This window comes from Arachis ipaensis, chromosome B3 (assembly GCF_059453495.1).
Source record: "Arachis ipaensis isolate K30076 ecotype BB chromosome B3, ASM5945349v1, whole genome shotgun sequence".
NCBI classification, from domain to species: domain Eukaryota; kingdom Viridiplantae; phylum Streptophyta; class Magnoliopsida; order Fabales; family Fabaceae; genus Arachis; species Arachis ipaensis.
This window is the reverse complement of record NC_142438.1, coordinates 25,696,891-25,705,926: the sequence shown is the minus strand read 5'-3', so window position 1 is coordinate 25,705,926 and position 9,036 is coordinate 25,696,891. Positions and strand designations below refer to the sequence as shown.

At 35.8% G+C, this 9,036-nt stretch overlaps 1 non-coding gene across 1 annotated transcript; it reads right to left on the bottom strand.

The window, feature by feature from the left end:
- Positions 1–8,617: 8,617 nt before the first annotated feature.
- Positions 8,618–8,721, bottom strand: LOC148570105 (small nucleolar RNA R71). The gene has a single exon (XR_015908390.1). It is a non-coding gene; the product is annotated as a small nucleolar RNA R71 (small nucleolar RNA).
- Positions 8,722–9,036: the final 315 nt, after the last annotated feature.

The following is a 9,036-nucleotide window of genomic DNA, read 5'->3' as shown; positions in this document are numbered from 1 at the left end:
TCAATTCTCTGTATTATTGACTTGAAAAGACATAGTTTTGAAAATTTTTCGAATTTTTAGAGAATAATAACAAAATGAAACTAAATCATGAAGAACTAAGATCAAATAAACAATGCATGCAAAACACCAAACTCAGAAGTTTGTATACTAAGGACTATAGCAATTTAAAGATGCATGTAAGAAACAACAAAAGACACAAAACAAGAGAATTTAAAGATCAGAGCAAGGAAATCATCAAGAACAACTTGAAGATCAATGAAGAACATATTACATATATTCGAAAAATGCAAGAAGAATAAAGACATGCAATTGACACCAAACTTAAGATTAGACACTAGACTCAAACAAGAAACATAAAATATTTTTGATTTTAAGATTTTATAAAATATTTTTTTTGTGATTTTTCGAAAATTATATGGAAAAGAAAATAAAGAGATTCAAAATTTTTAATGAGAATTCCAAGAATCATTGCAATGTTAGTCTAAAACTCCGGTCCAGGAATTAGACATGGCTTACTAGCCAGCCAAGCCTTCAATGAAAGCTTCGGTCCAAAACACTAGACATGGCCAATGGCCAGCCAAGCTTTAGCAGATCATTACTCTCAACAGCAAAATTGATAGAAATCAACAAGCTCTTGTGATGATAAGTTGAAACCTCGGTCCAAAAGATTAGACATGGCCTCACAGCCAGCCAGACTTCAACAAATCATCATGAAACTCTACAATTCCTTCTTAAAAACTCTGAAGAACAAAATAGAAAATTTTTTTTGTATTTTTGAAATTTTTTTCGAAAAAAGCATAAACATAAAATAAAATTACCTAATCTAAGCAATAAGATGAACCGTCAGTTGTCCAAACTTGAACAATCCCGGCAACGGCGCCAAAAACTCGGTGCATAAAATTGTGATCATCAATGGCACCAAAAACTTGGTACGCACAATTGTAATCTCAACTCTTTGTCACAACTCTGCACAACTAACCAGCAAGTGCACTGGGTCGTCCAAGTAATAAACCTTACGTGAGTAAAGGTCGATCCCACGGAGACTGTCGGCTTGAAGCAAGCTATGGTCATCTTGTAAATCTCAGTCAGGCGGATTCAAATGGTTATGGAGAATTGATAATTAAAATATGAATAAAATATAAAGTAAGATAGAGATACTTATGTAATTCATTGGTGAGAATTTCAGATAAGCGTATGAAGATGCTTTGTTCCTTCTGAACCTCTACTTTCCTATTGCCTTCTTCCAATCATTCATACTCCTTTCCATGGCAAGCTGTATGTTGGGCATCACCGTTGTCAATGGCTACTTCCCGTCCTCTCAGTGAAAATGGTCCAAATGCGCTGTCACTGCACGGCTAATCATCTGTCGGTTCTCGATCATGTTGGAATAGGATCCATTGATCCTTTTGCGTCTGTCACACGCCCAACACTCGCGAGTTTGAAGCTCGTCACAGTCATCCCTTTCCAGATCCTACTCGGAATACCACAGACAAGGTTTAGACTTTTCGGATCTCAGGAATGGCCACCAATAATTCTAGCCTATACCACGAAGGTTTTAATCTTAGATTAGAAACCCAAGAGATACACATTCAAGCTTGATTGCATGTAGAACGGAGGTGCTTGTCAGGCACGCGTTCATAGGTGAGAATGATGATGAGTGTCACGGATCATCACATTCATCATGTTGAAGAACGAGTGTATATCTTAGAGAAGAAGTAAGCGTGAATTGAATAGAAAAATAGTAGTACTTTGTATTAATTCATGAAGAACAGCAGAGCTCCACACCTTAATCTATGGTGTGTAGAAACTCTACCGTTGAAAATACATAAGAACAAAAGGTCTAGGCATGGCCAAATGGCCAGCCTCCCAAAGCGTGAACATACAAGTTCCAAGATGAAAAGTATGATCCAGTGTGTAAAATACAATAGCAAAAGGTCCTATTTGTAGAAAACTAGTAACCTAGGGTTTACAGAAATGAGTAAATGATGCAGAATCCACTTCAGGGCCCACTTGGTGTGTGCTTGGGCTGAGCGTTGAAGCTTTCACGTGTAGAGGCTTTTCTTGGAGTTAAACGCCAGCTTTTGTGCCAGTTTGGGCGTTTAACTCTAGCTTTTATGCCAGTTCTGGTGTTTTGACGCCAGAATTTCTATGCTGACTTGGAACGCCGTTTTGGGCCATCAAATCGCAGGAAAAGTATGAACTATTATATATTGCTGGAAAGCCCAGAATGTCTACTTTCCAACGCAATTTAGAGCACGCCAATTGTGCTTCTTTAGCTCCAGAAAATCCACTTCGAGTGCAGGGAGGTCAGAATCCAACAGCATCTGCAGTCCTTTTTCAGCTTCTGAATCAAATTTTTGCTCAGGTCCCTTAATTTCAGCCAGAAAATACTTGAAATCACAGAAAAACACACAAACTTATAGTAAAGTCTAGAAATGTGATTTTTATTTAAAAACTAATAAAAACATAATAAAAACTAACTAAAATATACTAAAAATAATGCCAAAAAGCGTATAAATTATCCGCTCATCACAACACCAAACTTAAATTGTTGCTTGTCCCCAAGCAACTAAAAATCAAATAGGATAAAAAGAATAGAATATGCAATAAATTCCAAAAACATCTATGAAGATCAGTCTTAATTAGATGAGTGGGGCTATTAGCTTTTTACTTCTGAACAGTTTTGGCATCTCACTTTATCCCTTGAATTTCAGAATGATTGACATCTATAGGAACTCAGAATTCATATAGTGTTATTGATTCTCCTAGTACAGTATGTTGATTCTTGAACACAGTTACTTTATGAGTCTTGGCCGTGACCCAAAGCATTTTGTTTTCCAATATTACCACCGGATACATAAATGTCATAGACACATAACTGGGTGAACCTTTTTCAGATTGTGACTCAGCTTTGCTAGAGTCCCCAATTTGAGGTGTCCAGAGCTCTTAAGCACACTCTTTTTGCTTTGGACCACGACTTTAACTGCTCAGTCTCAAGTTTTCACTTGACACCTTCACGCCACAAGCACATGGTTTGGGACAGCTTGGTTTAGCCACTTAGGCCAGGATTTTATTCCTGTGGGCCCTCCTATCCACTGATGCTCAAAGCCTTGGATCCTTTTTTATTTCACCCTTACCTTTTGGTTTAAAGGGCTATTGGCTTTTTCTGCTTGCTTTTTCTTTTTCTTTCTTTTTCTTTTCTTCTCTTCTCTTTTTTTTTCGCCATTTTTTTCGCATATATTTTTTTTCTGCAAGCTTTTCACTACTTTTTCTTGCTTCAAGAATTATTTTTATGATTTTTCAGATTACCAATAATATTTCTCCTTTTTTTCCATCATTCTTTCAAGAGCCAACAATTTTAACATTCATAAACAACAATTTCAAAAATATGCACTGTTCAAGCATTCATTCAGAAAAACATAAAGTATTGCCACCACGTCAAGATAATTAAACTATTTTAAAATTCGAAATTCATGCACTTCTTTTTCTTTTTCAATTAAAAACATTTTTCATTTAAGAAAGGTGATGGATTCATTTTCATAGCTTTAAGGCATAGACACTTAGACACTAGTGATCATGTAATAAGACACAAACATAAAGCATAAAAATTCGAAAAACAGAAAATAAAGAACAAGGAAATTAAAGAACGGGTCCACCTTAGTGATGGCGGCTTGTTCTTCCTCTTGAAGATCTTATGGAGTGCTTGAGCTCCTCAATATCTCTTCCTTGCCTTTGTTGCTGCTCTCTCATAACTCTTTGGTCTTCTCTAATTTCATGGAAGAGGATGGAATGCTCTTGGTGCTCCACCCTTAGTTGTCCCATATTGGAGCTTAATTCTCCTAGGGAGGTGTTGATTTGCTCCCAATAATTTTGTGGAGGAAAATGCATCCCTTGAGGCATCTCAGGGATTTTATGATGAAGAATTTCCTCATGCTCTTGTCCATGAGTGGGATTTTTTGTTTGCTCCATCATTTTCTTAGTGATGGGCTTGTCCTCATCAATGAGGATATCTTCTTCTATGTCAATTCCAGCTGAATTACAAAGGTGACAAATGAGATGAGGGAAGGCTAAGCTTGACAAAGTAGAGGACTTGTCCGCCACCTTGTAGAGTTCTAGGGATATAACCTCATGAACATCTACTTCCTCTCCAATCATGATGCTATGGATCATGATAGCCCGGTCTATAGTAACTTCAGACCGGTTGCTAGTGGGAATAATTGAGCGTTGCATGAATTCCAACCATCCCCTAGCTACAGGCTTGAGGTCATGCCTTCTTAGTTGAACCGGCTTCCCTCTTGAATCTCTCTTCCATTGAGCGCCCTCTTCACAAATGTCTATGAGGACTTGGTCCAACCTTTGATCAAAGTTGACCCTTCTAGTGTAGGGGTGTGGATCTCCTTGCATCATGGGTGTTCATACCCTGGGTCGAGCTATCCGATCCGGGATGTTCATTAATAAAGCGACCGACCTCTTTAGGTCAGGCTATCCGACCTCTTCTCAAAGAGGTCGGTCGAATCGACAGGAAAGCCCAGTAAGGGGCCCAAATAGAGGAACACGACCAAAATCCAAAGGCAGTCCAAGCCTATAGAGATAAGGGCGGTTCCCTTAAAAGATAAGCTGACCTCAACTCAAAAAAATGTGATTTTTATTTAAAAACTAATAAAAACATAATAAAAACTAACTAAAATATACTAAAAACATACTAAAAATAATGCCAAAAAAGCGTATAAATTATCCGCTCATCAGGCAGGATTCATAAGAGAAGTCAAGTACCCACTATGGCTAGCTAACGTCGTCTTGGTGAAAAAATCAAATGAGAAGTGGCGGATGTGCACCGATGATGAGCGGATAATATATACGCTTTTTGGCATTATTTTTACATAGTGTTCAGTATAATTCAGTTAGTTTTTAGTATATTTTTATTAGTTTTTAAATAAAAATCACATTTCTGGATTTTACTATGAGTTTGTGTGTTTTTCTGTGATTTCAAGTATTTTCTGGTTGAAATTGAGGGACTTGAGCAAAAATCAGATTCAGAGGTTGAAGAAGGACTGCAGATGCTGTTGGATTCTGACCTCCTTGCACTCAAAGTGGATTTTCTGGAGTTACAAAACTCCAAATGGCACGCTCTCAATTGCGTTGGAAAGTAGACATCCAGGGCTTTCCCGCAATATATAATAGTCCATACTTTGTCCGAGTTTAGATGACGCAAACTGGCACTCAACGCCAGTTCCATGCTGCATTCTGGAGTTAAACGCCAGAAACAGGTTACAAAGTGGAGTTAAACGCCAGAAACAGGTTACAAACTGGCGTTCAACTCAAAGAGAAGCCTCTACACGTGTAAAGCTCAATGCTCAGCCCAAGCACACACCAAGTGGGCCTTGGAAGTGGATTTCTGCATCATTTACTTATCTCTGTAAACCCTAGTATCTAGTTTAGCATAAATAGGACTTTTTACTATTGTATTTACATCTTCGGATCATCTTTAGTTTCATCTTTAGATCACGTTTGGGGCTGGCCTCTTGGAGATGCCTGGACCTTCATCACTTATGTATTTTCAACGGTAGAGTTTCTACACATCATAGATTAAGGTGTGGAGCTCTGTTGTTCCTCATGAATTAATACAAAGTACTATTGTTTTTCTATTCAATTCAAGCTTATTCCGATTCTAAAATATTCATTCGCACCTCAATATGAATGTGATGATCGTGACAGTCATCATCATTCCCAACTATGAACGCGTGCCTGACAACCACTTCCGTTCTACCTTAGATTGAATGAGTATCTCTGGGATTCCTTAATCAGAATCTTCGTGGTATAAGTTAGAATCCATGGACGGCCATTCTTGAGATCTGGAAAGTCTAAACCTTGTCTGTGGTATTCCGAGTAGGATCTGGGAAGGGATGGCTGTGAGGAGCTTCAAACTCGCGAGTGCTGGGCGTAGTGACAGGCGCAAAAGGATGGATCCTATTCCAGTATGATCGAGAACTGACAGATGATTAGCCATGCAGTGATAGCGCATTGGACCATTTTCACTAAGAGGACAGGATGTAGCCATTAACAATGGTGATGTCTAACATACAGCTTGCCATAGAAGGGAGTATGAATGATTGGATGAAGATAATAGGAAAGCAGAGGTTCAGGAGGAACGAACGCATCTCTATACGCTTAGCTGAAATTCTCACCAATGAATTACATAAGTATCATTATCTTTATTTTATATTTATCTTTTAATTATTAAATATCTATAATCAATTGAATCCGCCTGACTGAAATTTACAAGGTGACCATAGCTTGCGTCAAGCCGACAATCTCCGTGGGATCGACCCTTACTCACGTAAGGTTTATTACTTGGACGACCCAGTGCACTTGCTGGTTAGTTGTGCGAAGTTGTGACAAAGAACTAAGATTATGAACATGCGTATTGAGTTTTTAGCGCCGTTACCAAGGAATGGAACCGTCACGATTTCTGCGCACCAAGTTTTTGGCGCCGTTGCCGGGGATTGTTCGAGTTTGGACAACTGACGGTTCATCTTGTTGCTCAGATTAGGTAATTTTATTTTAACTTTAAGATTTTTATTTCTTATTTTCAAAAAATACAAAAAAAAATTTTTTTTCTTCTTTTTCGTTTTTCCAAAATAATTTTCGAAAAATCCAAAAAATTAATAAAATCATAAAATCAAAAATAATTTTGTGTTTCTTGTTTGAGTCTTGTGTCAATTTTTAAGTTTGGTGTCAATTGCATTCTTTTATTTTTCTTAAAAATTTTTCGAAAACACATGCATTGAGTTTCTTTCTTGTTCTTCATGATCTTCAAGTTGTTCTTGATAAGTCTTCTTGTTTGATCTTTAAAATTTCTTGTTTTGTGTCTTTTCTTGTTTTTCATATGCATTCCTGAATTCTTAGTGTCTAAATATTAAAAATTTCTAAGTTTGGTGTCTTGCATGTTTTCTTTTATTAAAAATTTTTCAAAAATACATACTTGATGTTCATCATGATTTTCAAAGTGTTCTTGGTGTTCATCTTTGTATTCAAAGTGTTCTTGAATGTTTCCTTTGTTTTGATCCAAAATTTTCATGCAATTAGTCTTTTTTGTGTTTTTCTCTTTCATCATTAAAAATTTAAAAATAAAAAAAATATCTTTCCCTTTTTCATCTCATAAAATTCGAAAATTTGAGTTGACTTTTTCAAAAACTTTTAAAATCTAGTTGTTTCTTATGAGTCAAATCAAATTTTCAATTTAAAAATTCTATTTTTTTCAAATCTTTTTCAAAAAAAAAAAAAAATCAAATCTCTTTTTCATTTTTCTTTTATGATTTTCGAAAATTTCAAATTGATTTTCAAAATCTTCTTCTTATTTTTATTTCATATTTTCGAAATTAATGCTAACAATTAATGTGATTGATTCAAAATTTTTAAGTTTGTTACTTGCCTAGTAAGAAAGGTTCAATCTTTAAACTCTAGAATCATATCTTTTTAGTTTCTTGTTAGTCAAGTAATCAACTTTAATTTTCAAAATCAAATCTTTTTAAATTTCTTTTTCAAATCTTTTTCAAAATAAGTTTCAATCACATCTTTTCAAAATCAATTTCAAAATCTTTTCTAACTTCTTTTCTAACTTCTTATCTTTTTTAAAATTGATTTTCAAATTTTTTTCAAACTAATCCTATCTTTTTGTTTCAATCATATCTTTTTCAAAACTACCTAACTAATTCTATCTCTAATTTTCGAAAATCACCTTCATCTTTTTCAAAATTCCTTTTTAAATTAACTAATTGTTTTAAATTTAATTTAATTTGATTTAATTTCTCCTTTCTTAATTTTCAAATTTTTAATTTTAATTCTAATTTAAAAACAAAAATACTTTTATTTTATTTTATCTAATTTCGAAAATTCTTCTCCCTCATCTCTTTCTAATTATATATTCATTTACTAACACTCCTCTTCATCCAAGAATTCAAACCTATTCCTCACCCTTGTGTTTGGATTCTCCTTCTTCTATTCATATCTTCTTCCACTCACATAAAGGAATCTCTATACTATGACATAGAGGATTCCATATTTTCTATTTTCTTCTTTTTCATATGAGCAGGAACAAGGACAAGAACATTCTTGTTGAAGCTGATCCTAAACCTGAAAGAACTCTAAAGAGGAAGCTGAGGGAAGCTAAAGCACAACTCTCTGGAGAAAATCTGACAGGAATTTTTGAAAAAGAAGGAGACATGGCCGAAAATAACAACAATGCGAGGAAGATGCTTGGTGACTTTACTGCACCTAATTCCAATTTACATAGAAGAAGCATCTCAATCCCTGCCATTGGAGCAAACAATTTTGAGCTGAAACCTCAATTAGTTTCTCTGATGCAACAGAAAATTACAAGTTTTATGGACTTCCATCCGAAGATCCTTTTCAGTTCTTAACTGAATTCTTGCAGATCTGTGATACTGCTAAGACCAATGGGGTTGATCCCGAGGTCTACAGACTTATGCTTTTCCCGTTTGCTGTAAGAGACAGAGCTAGAATATGGTTAGACTCTCAACCTAAGGATAGCCTGAACTCTTGGGATAAGCTGGTCACGGCTTTCTTAGCCAAGTTTTTTCCTCCTCAAAAGCTTAGTAAGCTTAGAGTGAATGTTCAAACCTTCAGATAAAAAGAAGGTGAATCCCTCTATGAAGCTTGGGAGAGATACAAGGAACTGACCAAAAAGTGTCCTTCTGACATGTTTTCAGAATGGACCATCCTGGATATATTCTATGATGGTCTGTCTGAATTATCTAAAATGTCATTGGACCATTCTATAGGTGGATCCATTCACCTAAAGAAAATGCCTGTAGAAGCTCAGGAACTCATTGACATGGTTGCAAATAACCAGTTCATGTACACTTCTGAAAGGAATCCTGTGAGTAATGGGACGCCTCAGAGGAAGGGAGTTCTTGAAATTGATACTCTGAATGCCATATTGGCTCAGAATAAAATATTGACTCAGCAAGTCAATATGATCTCTCAGAGTCTGAATGGATTGAAGGAATCATCCAA